Genomic DNA, 16,278 nt, shown 5'->3' with positions numbered 1-16,278 from the left:
ACTTCTCTAATTAGCGTCTGCAGAGATGGAAGGAGGAGGAAAGGGCGACAAAGACACCGAGAGAGGGAGAGACAGAAGGATGATCAAGTCCTGGGAGGGAACAAGTATCGGCGAGCACCATCTTTTTCCACTTGCGCCCAAAACGTCGGCCCTGTACGTGCGCAGCAGACGCAGGCTGGGGATTTAAGCTGCGGCCCAATCAGGGCAGCTGCAGATTGCGACTCTGGGTGACCGGCGTGAAGATAGATTTCTTCTTCTTTAGCCGCGAGGGCCTGGAAAACAGCAGTATCTGCAGCCAGCAGATAGCCTGGGATAAAATATGTATTAGTTTCCTCCAAAGCCCCTCGCCTCTGCCTCGCACCCCACTTTGGATGACAAAAGAAGAAAATGAGAGCGAGGGGAGATGGGACTAGTGTAGGAGATAGTATAGATTTGAATCTATTGAATCTCCTTACTGGGGAATAGCCGCTGCACACACAAACAGCAGTACTGTGATCCTTTATTCACCATTTCATCTCACACGTCGCAGACTCCAAGTAAAAGCTTTTAGTTGACTCAAATCTCCCTCGTATTCTCCTCTCTGATTTCCTTTCTCCCCACTTCTCCCCTTTTCTTTCCGCTGTTTTTCTAATTTCTTCGTCTCCTTCCTCCTCTCCTCCCCCGGCTGACAGGCTCTGGGTTTTCAAGAGAAGAAAGCGGGCATTAATTAAGACAGTGCCAGCTGTAATTTTCTGGGGAAGTAAATTTCTGCACAACTAAAGGTTACGGGGACCTTTTCACTGTCAGAATTTACTACAGCCTGTGAATGTTAATGCAGCTAATGAAGACATGCTCTCAGAGTCTGAACTTAAAAAACTTCCAGCAGGAGGAGGAGAAGGAGGGGAGAGGGATGGACATGTATTGCAAAAGTGAATTAAAAACTGTGTTGATGCATGGAAAGCAGTGCCAGTCCTGCTCTAACAAATTCATTTTTATTACCATGATTTGGCTCCATTAACAATAAATATACTGAATTATTGTGATAAAAATGCAGCTACTGTTTTACAGAAGCCTGCTGTAGGTACGATTTACAGAAAAGAGCAAAGAGGGTCAAATAATGAAGCCACAAGTCAGCAAGCATTGGAATAAAGAGAGCTCTGATTATATTTTACTGGAATAATCAATGCAGAAACAAAAGGGCGATTTGGTTTGCAGTGTCGGTTTTTCACTGACGTCCTTCGGTACAAGAACAAACCCCAGACCTTGACCTAGAAGAGCGTGGGTGTTGGGCAGGAGTGCAGGCCGTTGCAGGCGCCTCTGTTTGCCTTGTTTCAAATGTGGTGAACGTGATGAATGAAGCTCTTTAAATGTCTGTGATCTAGATAAAACAAGCCCAGCAGCAGCAGCAGCCCGCTGAAAGAGGCGCTGCAGTGCCTCAAGATAAGTGCTTATACCCATCCTTATTTTTGAGCCTCTGAAAATGGAGACTCATTAAAGTAAAAAAAAAAGCACAAGAGTCGGTGAGTCCACAGAGCTCTGTCTCCTTCAGGTCCCATGGCCAGTTGACCCCGATCACATGACTTCAGACGCTGGTCACATGACTTCAGCAACCTGCTAGAGACGTCTGTACGTAAAAGGTTTGTATGTTGGTCCTCCTCCACGCAGAGCTCTAAGAGTCAAAACCAAAATCTGGAATCAAATTACAGCAGGAAAGAAAACTTTTCAGGATTTTATCTTTAATAGGCCACAGGCCTTAAAAAGGTTTTTGATATATGATGCGAAGTTATGTACTGTGTATTCAAACTTTCGGACCATAAAGGTTTTATGCAAATCAGAGACAGCAGAGCAGAAAATATTCTACGTTTGGTTTGACTTGAGCTCAGACTCTCATCAGGCTCTTTCACGAGTTGTGTTTATGGACCAGCTCGAGCACCCAGATTATCCTTAGTGGCGATCAGCTCCCTGTGCTGCTGCTTTATCTCCACGCTTCCTCGGCTGACTTGCGGACTCTTGACAGAGTTTTCTCCCTCTTTCCATTGAGCTGGAACATTTCACTCACCTGCCTGCTCACCTTCTGACATTCCCCGCTCGTGCAGAAAATCCCTTTCAGCGCTCCAAGTTTGGATCTGCGGGACTGACCACTCTCCTGTGGTCTGCCCAGTTCCCCAGAGTCATCTCTCCCAGTTAATAAAAGTATGAACTTTATGTTGTCTAATCGTGTCACGACGCTGCTTAAAGATGGTATTACTATATTGTTCCTAAAAACTGTGGTTGAGCCTGGAGGCTGTAGCCTGGAGGCTGGAGCCTGGGACTCGCTCCGGCCCCGTCGGGGGGTGGGGTGCCCTCGGCCTCTGGGCTTGGGGCTCGGTCACTCTGGCACAGCTGGCTGCCGGCGGAGCTCACGGGCACGTCACTGCAACCCCCCCTGGCTTCTGCTCTGCGGCTGCTGAGTGACCCCTCATCTGGGGCTCTCCTCAGCTCTTTCTGGGATAGCATGCAGCTGCTGCCCCTCTGTTGGTCTTCCTTGGTCTCTTGTGTTCTGAGGGCCTCTGGATGTCTGGAGCCTGGATCTCCTCCATACCTGCTTCATGCCCTGGAGGACGGGGCTGTGGCCCCCCACACCCTCTAGCAGATCATTACATGAAGGAACCTTTTAAATACAAGCCCGCTCATGCACACAGGTGTACACACGGGTGCTCACACACACAAACTGCACCCTTTTTGGCTCCTACCTCAAAGCACACTGTGCGCTGTCGATCTTAAGTGCTGCATAATAATATTCAATATTTAATATTTACTGTTATGTTCACATAGATTATCACGATGATGTTGTTTATTATATTGCTCTCTTTTTTTGCTTGTTTTCTCTTTTTTCTTTCTCAACAGGTGATCCAGGTGATTGATATATGGATTTTTTGTCTGGTTGTTTTGTTTGTTTTTGTTTTTTGCCCTTTATCACCGTTCCTCTTCCCCGCTGTTTTTCTTTCCCTACCTCTCTTTCTTTCTCCCTTTTCTTTCCCCCAGTCATGTCTGTCCCGTGTGTCCCGTGTGCAAGTGAAAATGAAATAAAATAAACAATAAAAACAAAGGTCAATCAAATGGACCAATACGGCAAGGCCAGGATGGTCCATTTGGTAAAGTAAATCCGTTGGGCATTTTTCTTGGCCTTTAGACAATAATTCTGATGGCAAACGGGACGAAAAAAAAAAACTGTGGTTAAATGGCATAAATCACAAAATGACATGATTTAGTTTTACAATGTCAGCTGTTATTCTATTAGGACAAACTAACTTCCTGTGTCTCAGCATTTAAGAAACAGACCACAACACAAAACAGCTGATGCCAAAAGTAACAACTTGCTGGATGAAAAACACAAAACAAAGGAAACAGAACCTGTCCCTAGATGTTTTACATAGAGTGACACTGAATGTGGGAAGCCCCCGTTGCTGCAAGCCCCTCGGTCACATGTAGACAGCAGAGCCGTGCGCAGGTACAGTTCAGGCTCACAGTGAAACAGGTGGAAACAGTCGCCCGCCCTCAAAGGTGTCCAAAGTTCTTTCTCTCTCAGTCCTGATTGAACTTTCTGGCTTTGCTTTTTGTTGGTGTCCTTGTCACTACTAATAGCATGAGACGGTGCCTGCAGGCCTTCAGGCTGCACAGATAGTCCGACTCCTACAGATGGGACATGCCGTGACACAGGTACCAGGACGCAGTTGTTACAGGAAGAGAGAAGGATGTGGCTGTAGGCAGGCACGAACTCAGCTGGAGGCCATGGTTCCCACCAAACTGTGAGAAACAGCTGAAACTTAAATGGAAACAACTTCAAATCACCAGGATGACATTAACTTTACACTTTAAATGTGTAAATTGTTGGTAAATTTAAAAAGTCTCAGGAGAGATTTGTTTTGTTCTGTTTCTGATTTCTTTGTTGTTTGCTGATATTTAGTTGGATTCAAAGCTTCCATGCCCAACACTTCTTGTATCTCCAAACTTCCCATCAGCGTACATCTCTTCATCGAATTCATCTTCTGTGAAACACGTAGCTCAAAAAAGGGCTTCAGTTCACGTTCCTATGAACTTGACAGCTGAGACGAGGGCCGAGAACATTCCCCGCAGGTCCTCTGCAGTCTCATCCAGCCATCGTGGGAGCATTCGGATTCAGAAGGAGGTTTTCCAAAAGGCCTTGAGGCCACTCACAAACAAATGAGGCCAAAGAATGCAAACAGACGGCAGAAGCAGAGAAAAGGAGAGAAAAAGTGAGAGAGATCAATGACAAGGTCAGGAAGCAGCAAGGAGCCAGCAGACCTGCAGAAGTCCCGGAGAAAAGTAATATTTAACCCGAGGCTAGAGAATAATTTCACTTTCCCTCAGATCAGTTTAAAAAATCTCTTGCTGTCAGAGCCTAGCAGATTTATACAAATTAATGGCCTTTACTTGAAAATCTCCCAGCACTTGGGTTATTAATTGTTAAAGTGCATACATTAAACAAAATGAGTAAAAAGTCATTTTCATAAATTATCTCATACTAAAAAAAACTTTGCTGGTGAAAAGGATTGTTGGGCCGGCTTTGTGTGCACTCGCCGCTATGGTTTGGAAACAACAGCCGGGAATATGGGCGAGGGGAGGCGAGCGCGAGGTAACCCCGATTTCTCCTGAATTTTATTGTCTTTTTCCTGTTTTCGTTTCAGATCTGGGAGCGCTCTCCTCTCTGACACCAGTTTCACCTCAGATTACTCATTATGCCTAAATTTGGTCGATCAGGTGAAAGGTGGTCTCTGTCACAGAGACTTGAAAAGTGAAAGTCTGGTCATTTACATCACTCTGATCAAACACAGATGCCGTTTGTCAATCTAAAAGCACGTTTGTGTGTTTCCATGTCAGCGTGAGCGTGCTCAGACAATTGTTCCCGCAGGCCGGGCCGGCACGGTGCTGCAGCGGTTAGCGGTGCGTCCTCACAGTGAAGAGGTCTGAGTGTGAATCTGCTGCTCAGACACACACAGAGCTGTTCTGTTTTAAAGCGCCTGACTTCACGCACACAGTCTTTGGGGTTTGTACATTTTATATGACTTTTTTATCTCTCAGCTTAAACGTTTCCAAAGTTTTTTTTCTTTTACACATCCTTAGAAGCCACACACACAGAGGACTGAGTGATAGGTACTTGAAGTGTCACTGGTCCTTCTGGGGGGGCAGAGATGGAGAGAGGCAGGCAGAGAGGTGGATGAGATGTTATTTCCTAAATTTGGCCCCCAGGACAAAGACGGCCTGTTTGATATTCATCTATCCGCCACGGGCAGACGGCAAGGGAGCCTCTGAAAATCTATTCACTATGATAATGAACAAATTGTCATACATTGGGCTCTGTCTCCCCCTGACAGTGATAGTTATCAAAGAGAGAGATTGTGTGTGTGTGTGTGTGTGTGTGTGTGTGTGTGTGTGTGTGTGTGTGTGTGTGTGTGTGTGTGTCGTTCCACAGCAGTGGCTGTCATTAGAGAGACGAGCCTCCTGGCAGGAAGCTGCTGTCGTGTCACAGCCTCACACTTTAACGCTGTCACACCTGATTGATACGTTCGCCACTGATGTTTCTCCGTGTTTGTACACACACACACACACACACACACACATTACTACACTGGTTTTTTCTCCTTTTTGTAATGCTGTTAGGTAGAGCGGTGGCACGCGAAAAAAACCTTGGAAATCAAATGTGCTAACATTTCGCCCAAGTGACCTTCATCAGCTGAGGTCAGGCCCCGCCTCCTCGCTGTGTAGGATAGAAGTAAAGGGCCGAGACTTTTCTGTGGATCTGTTCCTTTCATTCAGCTGTTTCTAACATCGAAAACACTCAAACTTGTCTTCACTCTTTTCTTTTTTATAAAAACAAAAACTATTTATGAAAAACACAAACTGATGTTCAAACATAAATCATTTTTTGAGTTTCGTTTCTCACTGTTGCAGAGTTCGATTGGTTGTCAGGGTAATAAGATAAAATAAGATAACCTTTATTAGTCCCACACGTGGGAAATTTGTTGTGTCACAGCAGAAAGTGAACAGTGCAAAGTTACAGTAGCAAAAATTAACAAAACACTGGAATAGGATAAGATGATAAGAATAAGAATAAGATACTATATACAACAGAATAAAATACAACAGAAAAACAGAATTGCTGAAGGACCTAAAATGAAAATTTAAAGAGGCAGTTTTATTGTTGGGAAGACTTTTGTTAGGATTCAGAGATTCTTTTACTGTAACCATATAATCTGCCTTATGATAAATGCATTAATAACATGTTCTACAGTATTATTTTATCAGTAATATTTCTTATGGGGTTCATAATGCATTGAATATGTTTGTCATTACAGTGACCTTTTTATTCACAGGTTGAGTTTATTTTATACACAATGCATAACTGTGCTTGTTGAGAGTTGATGTTCCATCCAAGAGGGTTTTAAGCTTCACTGGTGAGAGTGTCCAGGTGATACATGTTGGGGAAGATGAGAACATAGCAGGTTAATTGCATGCATGCTTACAATACACTTATTAATTTAGTGGCAGGCCTGAGCGAAGGCCCAAGTGTCTTCTGCTCTCTTTTTGAGACCTGCGCCAATTCAGTTTACTTAGTGATTGGTGACGAGGGTCAATTATTAGCTTTTAACGATCCCGAAGCTTGAAGTTTATTACCTTAAAAGGCAGGTGTTATAGAAAAGAGAAGTTATATGACTGTTTATAGTTATTAAAATGTATAAGATGCGCTCATGTCTGTCAACTATGTATTTTTGACTTGTATTGACGTGTATGTGTGGGCGTTAATGTTCTTTGGTATAAAACCAGTTTTTGATGAATTTTTGTCAGAGAACGACATATGCAGATGTTGCCTCTCCTGTGTTAATAAACTCATCGTTTGATTGCATTCGTCTGGTGCCTCCGTCGTTTGTTGTCTGGTCTACAGTTGATCGATCTCGCTTCATTTTGGTGGAGAATGCGGGCAACCTGAAGACCAGTAGAAAGAGCTACAGGTGTTTGTTGTTGGCGGAGGTTGAGACCAGATCGGGTGATCGGACGGCAGACGTCACGGGTGATCGCTTGACTACTACTGGGCCCACATATAAAAGGTAAGGCACAAACCTCTTAAACGGAAATTGTGCTGGATTGGGACATAATTCTAAAATATGTAGTCAAGTGGTTATCCATAGATCTCTGTTTGAGTTTTGTTTGAAATAAAAATCGTTGTTTGCAACGAAAGTGAAACTTAAGATAGTGTTGCATTCATGGTCGCCTTGGAAAAAGCAGTACTGAGCTAAAAGTAACTAGAGATGTTGTTTTAAGGAAATAGAGAGGAATAAAGAGATTATAAGTGTTTAAAAAGTCACGGAGCTGAAGAACTCCACCCCTGGGAAAGACGTTTCCTGGGTATTAAACTAGGGGGGGGGCCCCGCTGAGATTTTGTGGCCTCAGACATAGCCCCGGTGATCGCAGAGGATCATTGTTAGGGAAACACTTAAATAAGAGAAACTCAAGCCAGCCGTGAGCTTGAGGTTTTGCAGCAAGCCGAGCCGAGCAGTGAAACTGAAACTAAACTTTTGAGTTATTGAGTTATTGTGTGTTATGAGAGACGATTAAAAGTATCACCTGTGCATTTGTGGACCCGCCGTGGTCAGTGAAGATTTGTGGACCCGCCGTGGTCAGTGAAGATTGGTGGACCCGCCGTGGTCAGCAAAGATTTGTGGACCCGCCGTGGCCCAAGAAAAGCTGTGTTTCTGTTGATATATCTGGAGAATTCGCGGACCTGTTGACGTCTCTTAAAGACGAGCCGCGGTGTGTATATCCGGGTTGTTGGGACCCACGCATACAGCTGGAAACTGTGACGTAAGAAACTGTCTGTAACGATTTAAAGTGCCAGCCGGCTGCAGCTCGGGTGTCTGAGAGGCTGTAAAAGTCTCTTTTCCCGTTCTTTTCTTGCTGGGGAAAAGTGCGCAGTTAAAATTTGGGTGCGGTTACTTCCCCTTTTAATTGTAATATTGTTTTGAAGGGATCTGTGTATTGAATGGGCGAGACAGACACTGGAGTTTTCACATTAGATCAGAGAGACATAACTGGGTTTACTTTCACCGTTTTGCTGACGCCAGTAATCCAAGGCGAGCCGGCACAGGTGCAAGTGGAGGTGTTTGTTTGCTGTGAGACAGCAGACTTAGAGTATCATTTTTATAAAACAGTGTGTCTAACTGAAATAGAGTTCCCAGTTTTCTGGATAATTGTTTGTGTTTAGTAGAGGCCCTAGACCAACTGGTGAAACAGAACAGTGAAGAGAGAAGAGAGGTTCAGCAATAACTGATATTGTGTCATATTATTTTGCTCTCAGCAGATATCGAGAGAATTTATGAAATAACTTATGTGGTTGTTTCTTGCCTCCTCAGAAGCAGATTTTATTATTGAAGGAGGCTTAATTTCCCTGCCGATAACAAGGCATGGTATATTGTACGTCTATAAGATTTGAGTTGATTAATTTCCCCGAAGGAATCCTTGTGATAGGTATAGCTCAGGGGAAACACAGGATAATTATTATATCCTTATACTCGGCATTTATGATTGAGGAGTATCTCCTGAGTTTTTTGGTTATTGTTTAAGGCAGTTTAGAGAGCTGACTGAAAGGGCTGAGAGGAATCCACCTCTGAAGGCCAAAGTTGAGTTTTTACTTAAGAGTCATCGGTGTGTTATATTACCTCACTCTATTGAAAGGAGATGATACATTATTTTTCAGTGTCGGCCAACTTAACATTCGTGGGTGAGCTGACATATTTGGAATTGTATATATATTGTGAGACTGAGGATACAGATCACCAGTTGGTTGTACAGGCAGCTTTGGTTGACTCACAGATTTCCCTGTTTTTATGGGTTGTGTAGATTTAGTTCAACACCTTGTTGCCCTTTTTGAGAGTGAGTTGGCCAGTTAAGAAGCTATTTGGGTGCAGTCAATTTTTTTGTTTATTTTCTTATTTATAAGAAGAGAAATACGCACGGTAGGCCCCTGTAAGAGTAAGAAATAATGCTGTATGCCCCTCACTGATTTTAAAACACCCCGTTTTGATGAACAGTGTGATTTTGAATTTAAGTAGAAAGGGCAGAGAAGTGTTTTGATATTGTTCATGATAAAATAGTTGAAGTTTAGAATTATGCAGTATTTTGTTCGGCCTTCATTTCTTCTTTTTACTAAGACCTAGTCTATAACTACCACGAACTAGAATTTGGCATAGAAAGTGGTGGGATTAATTGTGTTTGGTGTTTAAAGCAAGAATTGCAGCCGGTTGGGTGCTTATTTTTAAATTGTTGAAAACTGTGGCTGTTCTAAGAAGTTTGTGAAATAAAAGCTGTGCTGTCTGGCCCCGTGTTGGTCACTGTGTATATCAAGCAGGTATAAAAGAGGAAGTGTCTGGGTGGCCGACTACCGTACTTCTGACGGAAAGGAGGAAGTGTCTGTTCTCTGGCCCCAGAGCTTCTGATAGAGAAATAGGAAGTCACGTCAAGGAACTTCCGAGGGCGGGCACATACAGCAGCCATTTTGAAAGCAAGATGGCGGAAAGTTCAACCGGGACATCTAGTGGACAAAAAGTCTATAAGCCACTAAATGATCAGCTTGAAGAGTTAAACAAAGCCATCCACTTGGCTTGCACAAAAACAACTAAAATAGCAGATAAAGAATTTAAGGCTGTAAGGAAACATGTTGAGAAATTATGTGCAGTTCAGCAAAGAACTTTGCAGGATAGACAACCTCTTCATCTTATTTTTGAAGAAGAACGGGAGAACTGTGCAAAGAGATTACAGCAATTGCAGCAGGAAACATTAACACATGCAATAAACAGACACACCAAAGCAGAAATAAAACTCTTAAAGGAAACTCATGCAAAACTCTGTAAATGGATAATAATGTGTAAAGGGATTTCAGGTTGGATGAAAGAGGATGAGGTTCAAGCTCAAGAGGTAAGTTCACTTCTCTCACAACAGGAAAAGAAACCAGAAAATGCAGAACAGGTGCGCACCTTGATGAAATCTTTTCAGGAATTGCAGCAGGAAAATAAAAAACTGGAAGGACAAATATATTTGCTAAACACAGCAAAGGAGAAACTGGAGCATGCGCATGCGAAGCTAGCACTGCCTTCCAACCCTCTCCCCACCTCTCCTGAATTACCGGAAGACACATTGCCACCACACCCATCTCAATCATCAGTAGACTCTTTGCAACCGTTCCATCCTTGGGTCGTTCAGGCGGCATCTGCTCCACCCCCTCCTTATGTTTTCCCCATAATGTCATTAGCAGGAGGAGAGATTAGAGGGCCACAAGGACAACAGGGTGCAGTAATCGGAGGTTTTGCAGATGTTGTACACATTACTCCTGCAGCAGCAGCAGGTCAGCCACCTAGTGCACAGCCCAGGGCGGTACAGCCTATGGGTAGGGGAGAAGCAGCTTCAGCCAAAGCTGGACCCTCAACTTCATCTCCCAAGTCTGTAGATTTTATGGAGTTTGATCCATTAAAAACACAAGGGGAACCTGGAGCTGAGGATCACCTAAGTGTGAACTTAGCTAGCAGTCAGGAAAAGTTGAAAAAGGAATCTCTGTTACCCCTCAACAGGTGGGACGGCCTCACCAGCCGATGAGGTTCGGAGGCTGGAGTTTACTCCACTGCCTACCCCAGCTAGAAAGAACACTCCCAGCCAGTAAAGACAGCTGGGATGGAAAAGCCTCAGTGGATAGGGGAAGTTTATGGAGAAGTGCAAGCTGATAAAGATGCTCTGGCAGAAATTCTGCAAAGAGTAATTAAAGTAGAAGAGAGAGTAAAGAAAGAAAACTTGGCTGTCTTTGAAGAAGAAGATGAGATAGAGGAAGAGAATGAGCCAGACTGTGTGGAAGGTTGTGAAGCTCAACCAGATACCAAAATGGCAGGAATGAAGTTGCGATCACAGAAAACTGTGTATCGGACGGAAAAACCAAAACAAAAGCTGGTGAGCCAGGATAAGACTATACCAGGGCGAGAAAAACGACAGTCTATGTTTAGAAAATATAATTTGTTGAAGCCTGAAGAGAAGGAGGTGCACTTTAAGAATAGCTTAGATAACTTAGAATGGGAGATGCCCTTAATGTGCGGAGCAAAGCAGGAACCAGTGTATCGTTCATACAAGATGAGGGATCTAGAGGCCCTAGTTCAGCAGCTGCCCCCTATAACAGAGGGAGGAGCAGCTTGGTTAAGGAAGTTAAGAACCTTAACAGAAGGAGACGAGCTTGGCCTTGGAGACTTTAGAGCCGTGGCAGGAAGGACTATGATTGCAGGAGGTTTAGCTGATGTGGAAGAAATTGCTAAGACTACCACTCTTCCAAATGATGTGCCATATAGTAGAGTAGAAGATAAGCTAGCTGACGCTTGTTCGTGAAAAATACATAACTCCAAATGTAGGGTCAATACCAAAAATAACTTGGGATCCAAAAGACACTCCCAGAGAATTTTTAGAAAAAGCTAAGGAACAGTGGATGTCACAAACTGGCATACATCCAGGTCAAGAAGGTGAGAACAGAGCTTGGTTCCGCGCCGCTGTCTTGAAGGGGCTGCCAGAGAAAGTAACAACTGATTTAGAAAAGAACCCAGATTTTGCAGTAGCAGACTCCACCCAGTGGGAGCGGCATGTAACACATCGGTTACAGTTGGAACAAGATACGGTAAACAAACAAAAGAAGGAGTTAGAAGACGCACAGGCGCAACTGTTAAAATTACAGTTGAATGAAGCTCGTGAGAATTTTAGTGTTAGAAAAAAGGAGAAAGAGGGTAGTAAACCTATGATGGTGGTTCAGCCCCAGGTTGATCCAGCGCCCGAGCAACCAGAGCGTGCTCCCAGTTCTTATCCTGGTGACCATGAAATACCAAGGCAAAGACGCACAGGAAGAAATCGGGGGGCCAACCGTTTACAGAGGGGACGTGGTGGACTCTGGCGACCAGACCCTAGAGCTCGTGGTCCGGGGAATCCCAGAACGAATTCATGGAATGTCTGTTACCAATGTGGAAGAGAGGGGCACTGGGCTCGAGAATGCCGTGAGTTGCCTCGAAGCTATGAACAAAGAGATTACCAGGCATGGGGAACTCAGAGAGGCAGAGGCGGTTACCAAGACAGACATCAAGCTCCCAATCCAAGCGTTGCATGCCATGGTCTCAGTATCCAGTGGGAGACTGGAGCTGGGAGGAACAGTACTGATGGAGCCCACAGGAACCAGGCAGCAGGGGAATGGCAGATCCTATGCTGTCAATGACAGTGGAAGGTGCAGAATTGCCCTTCCTGGTGGACACTGGGGCAACGTACTCAACTTTGAGGACGACACCGAATAGTGCAACCATCTCTAACCACACTGTCAGTGTTATGGGTTTCTCTGGGATACCAATGACTCTGCCACTCACAGACCCAGCTCTGACCAAGCTGGGCAAACAGACTTTGAGGCACCGATATGTGGTATCTCCACAAGTGCCTGTGAACTTGATGGGCCGAGATTTACTCATCAAACTGGGAGCCACCATTATGTGTTCCGCGGATGGACTGACGGTCTCTCTGCCCGGTGGAATGTCGCTACCGTGCCTGGAAATCAATTCAAAGAATCAATATTTGCTGCAGAACTGTGAACCACCCCCTGCTGACATTTACTGGGGCGCTTGGTAGAAGAAGGCATTTTGGAACAATATCAACAGTGGAGACCCTGGATCATGAGTCTTGCGGTGTACTCCTCGCCTAGAGATCCATTCCATGTCACTCTCTTTTTTACGATAGGGATGATGATGATGTTTATCGAGAAGCCTTCCAGTCTGAACTTGAGGGTCAGACCTGGAACGTCCAAACACAAAGTATTTATGTGGGGCCAGAAGGTGTAGCAGCGGTTGTTAAATTAACAGATGAACAGTTGTCTTGGTATAACATGGGATCAGATTCGCCCCACACATCACATTGGCAGTCCATGAGGGACACCAGGCCAAAGAGTTGGGGACGATGGTGAGGCGCATGCGCTGGATAACGCTTGGTGGCAACCCACCCAAATTCCAGACGTTTGTTATGCACCAAAATGTAAAATATATCGCATCACATGTGTGTCCAGTGACGCAGTGATATTAGAGCATCAGCAAGTATCAAGAATACATGGTAGTGAGAGAACAGATTATCCAGATGCAGTGGTAGAACTTTCAAAATTGCCTGACACTCTGTGGTCTACAGGACCCACTGATGTTGGCTTAGCCCATTGTGCGCCGGTTTTGTTCCAGCTGAAATCGGACACGCCAATCTCACGACCACAATATAGACACAAGCCTGAAGCAGAAGAAGGGATCGCTGAGACGATTGAAGGGTTGTTGAAAGCAGGAGTGCTTGAGCCCTCGCAATCCCTTTGGAACACACCAATTTTGCCGGTGGAGAAACATGGGACAGGGAAGTACCGTATGGCACATGATTTAAGACTTATTAATGCCATACTACGCACCGACACGGTGCCTGTACCTAATCCATACACAGCCCTAACTGAAATAACCTGCGACCAAAAGTGGTTTACATGCATTGATCTAGCAAACGCGTTCTTTTGTCTCCCATTACATCATTCACTCAGAGACATTTTCTCTTTCACATACAGAGGTCGTCAGTTTAGATACACACGTTTGCCACAAGGCTTTGCCCTGTCCCCAGGTATTTTTAATCAGGTGCTTAAAGAAGCCCTGTCACCCTGTCAGTTGCCTGAAGGGTGCACATTAATACAGTATGTAGATGACCTACTTATCGCAGCTACTTCAGCAGCGGCTTGTACGGCAGCATCACTCACAGTGCTTAAAAGACTGTCTGAATGCGGCTTCAAAGTAAGTAAAGAGAAACTACAGTTGGTTCGACCAGAAGTCACATTTCTGGGCCGTGTAATAGCCCATAAATCATTGGGACTAATGAATGCACACAGAGACCAAATTTTGACACACCCAAAACCAAGAACGGTAAAAGAACTTCTTTCTTTTCTTGGCCTGACGGGCTACAGCAGACAGTTTATTCCAAACTATGCAGGAAGGACGGCTCCCTTACGGGATCTGATTAAACAGGTGGGCGTCCGAAACCTTAAGGCTGAATTGCCATGGACGCTCGACACTGAAGCCGCGTTCATTTCTTTGAAACAAGACTTGTCAAGGGCCTCAGATTTGGCCACACCTAACTATGATGAGCCATTTTACTTGGATATTTCTGAAACACTTGGAATAATAAATGGTGTGTTGTTTCAGAAAAAAGAGGGAGGAAGACAGGTACTTATGTATGTCAGCATAAGATTGAGCCCAACAGAAGCAAGGCATCCTACATGCACACAGCATGCAGCAGGGGTTGCCAAAATAATACAGAAAACAGCACATGTGGTGAGACAACACCCACTAAAAGTTCTGACTACACATAGTGTGGTGGCATATGTGAACTCGCAGGCGTTCACCATGACCTCATTAGCACAACAGAGGTTGAGTAAAGTTCTAGATGCTCCAAATCTGAAATTTACACATGAAGGAATTAATATGGCAGATTTAATGGGAGCAGGGGAACCTCATGATTGTACTAAGAAAGCAGAACTGGAAGGAAAGTCAGGGAAGACTTAAAAGCAGAACCTATTCCTGGAGCTGAGGATTGGTTCACAGATGGCTGCTGCCATCGGGATGAAGAGGGACTGAAAGCAGGCTATGCTATAGTCTGCAAACAAGGAACTGAATTTGAGGTAAAAGAAGCAGGGAGAATTGAGGGACAACAGTCTGCTCAGAGAGCAGAAGTCATTGCACTGAGTAGGGCCTTGAGACTGGCCAAAGATAAAAGAGTGAATATTTATACTGATTCAGCCTATGCTTTTGGAGCAGCCCACGTGGAACTCCAGCAGTGGAAGAGAGCAGGCTTCCGAACAGCAACAAATGCTCCTATTTGCCACAGGAAGGAAATGGAGGAACTGGAGAGGGCCCTGCACGACCCAAGTGAGGTGAGCATTATCAAATGTAAAGGACACTCTCAGGCAAACACCATGGTTGCAAGAGGAAATCAGAAAGCGGATGAAGCCGCAAAGGAAGCAGCAGGCTATAAAGGACGACAGCAAATGGTGCAGGTAATTGCTGAAGAGGAGGCAGGCATCAATATGTTGGAGGAGGCCAGAAAGGCCCAAGAGGAGGCTTCTCTGGAGGAGAAAGAGGTGTGGCAGAGCAAAGGAGCCCGAAAAGAGGGTGGTCTTTGGAGAGGAGTTGATGGACGACCAGTCCTAACTGACAAACTGGCCAGACAGAAGATAACTGAGGCACATGGGCTTGGCCATGTGGGAGTGGCACAGATGGAGAGAAATTTGTGTCACTGGTGGCACCCAGGACTAACAGCTATGATAAAGGAAAAAGCCCAAACATGTTTAATTTGTGGAGCTCACAATCCAAAACCAGTGGTAAAACCAGAACCAGGTAAGTTTCTCCTGCCAGAAAGGCCAGGAGAAGAAATTGTGATTGATTACACTGATATGATTGATGTGGGCCCAGGGGAGTCAGATATCTGTTAGTGTGTGTAGATGCTTTGACAGGGTGGCCAGAAGCGTGGCCCACCCGAAAGGAGGACGCCAAAAGCGTGATTAAGTGCTTAATCAATCATTATATCCCCAGGCATGGGTTTCCAAGGCGCATTAGATCAGATAATGGAACCCACTTTAAAAATCGAGACCTGGAGGAAGTAGAGAAGATGTTGGGAGTAAAACACAGGTTTGGGACTGTCTACCATCCTCAGTCTCAAGGGAAGGTAGAAAGAATGAACTTGAATTTGAAAAATAAGTTATCTAAAAATCATGCAGCGACGGGGTTAAATTGGGTTTCAGCTTTACCAATTGCTCTAATGACTATAAGATGTTCTGTTAATAAGTCAACAGGATTCACCCCGCATGAGTTGCAGACGGAAGGCCATTTCCAGCACCTTGGACAGAGGTTCCAGCGGAACACACCACGAGAGGTAACAGGTCTCATGCAGAATATTGGGATGAATTGAAGTGTCTTGTCTCCAGTTTCACCAAACAGGTTACTTCTGGACTGCATGTGGCGGACCAGGTGACCCCAGAGGCGAAGGCGGTTTGGCTGAAGGTTATCAAACGCAAGTGGAAGGAGCCACGCTGGACGGGTCTTATGAGGTCGTTGCCAGGACAACTACAGCAGTTCAATTGAAAGGGAAAGGCGATACCTGGTACCATTGGTCGCAGTGTGCCCCAGCACACGAGAGCTTGCTAGAGGAAAACTCCTCTACACCAAACACAGGTGTCAA

Source organism: Oreochromis aureus, linkage group 1, assembly GCF_013358895.1.
Source record: "Oreochromis aureus strain Israel breed Guangdong linkage group 1, ZZ_aureus, whole genome shotgun sequence".
Classification (NCBI taxonomy): domain Eukaryota; kingdom Metazoa; phylum Chordata; class Actinopteri; order Cichliformes; family Cichlidae; genus Oreochromis; species Oreochromis aureus.
Note: the sequence above shows the minus strand (reverse complement) of the source record.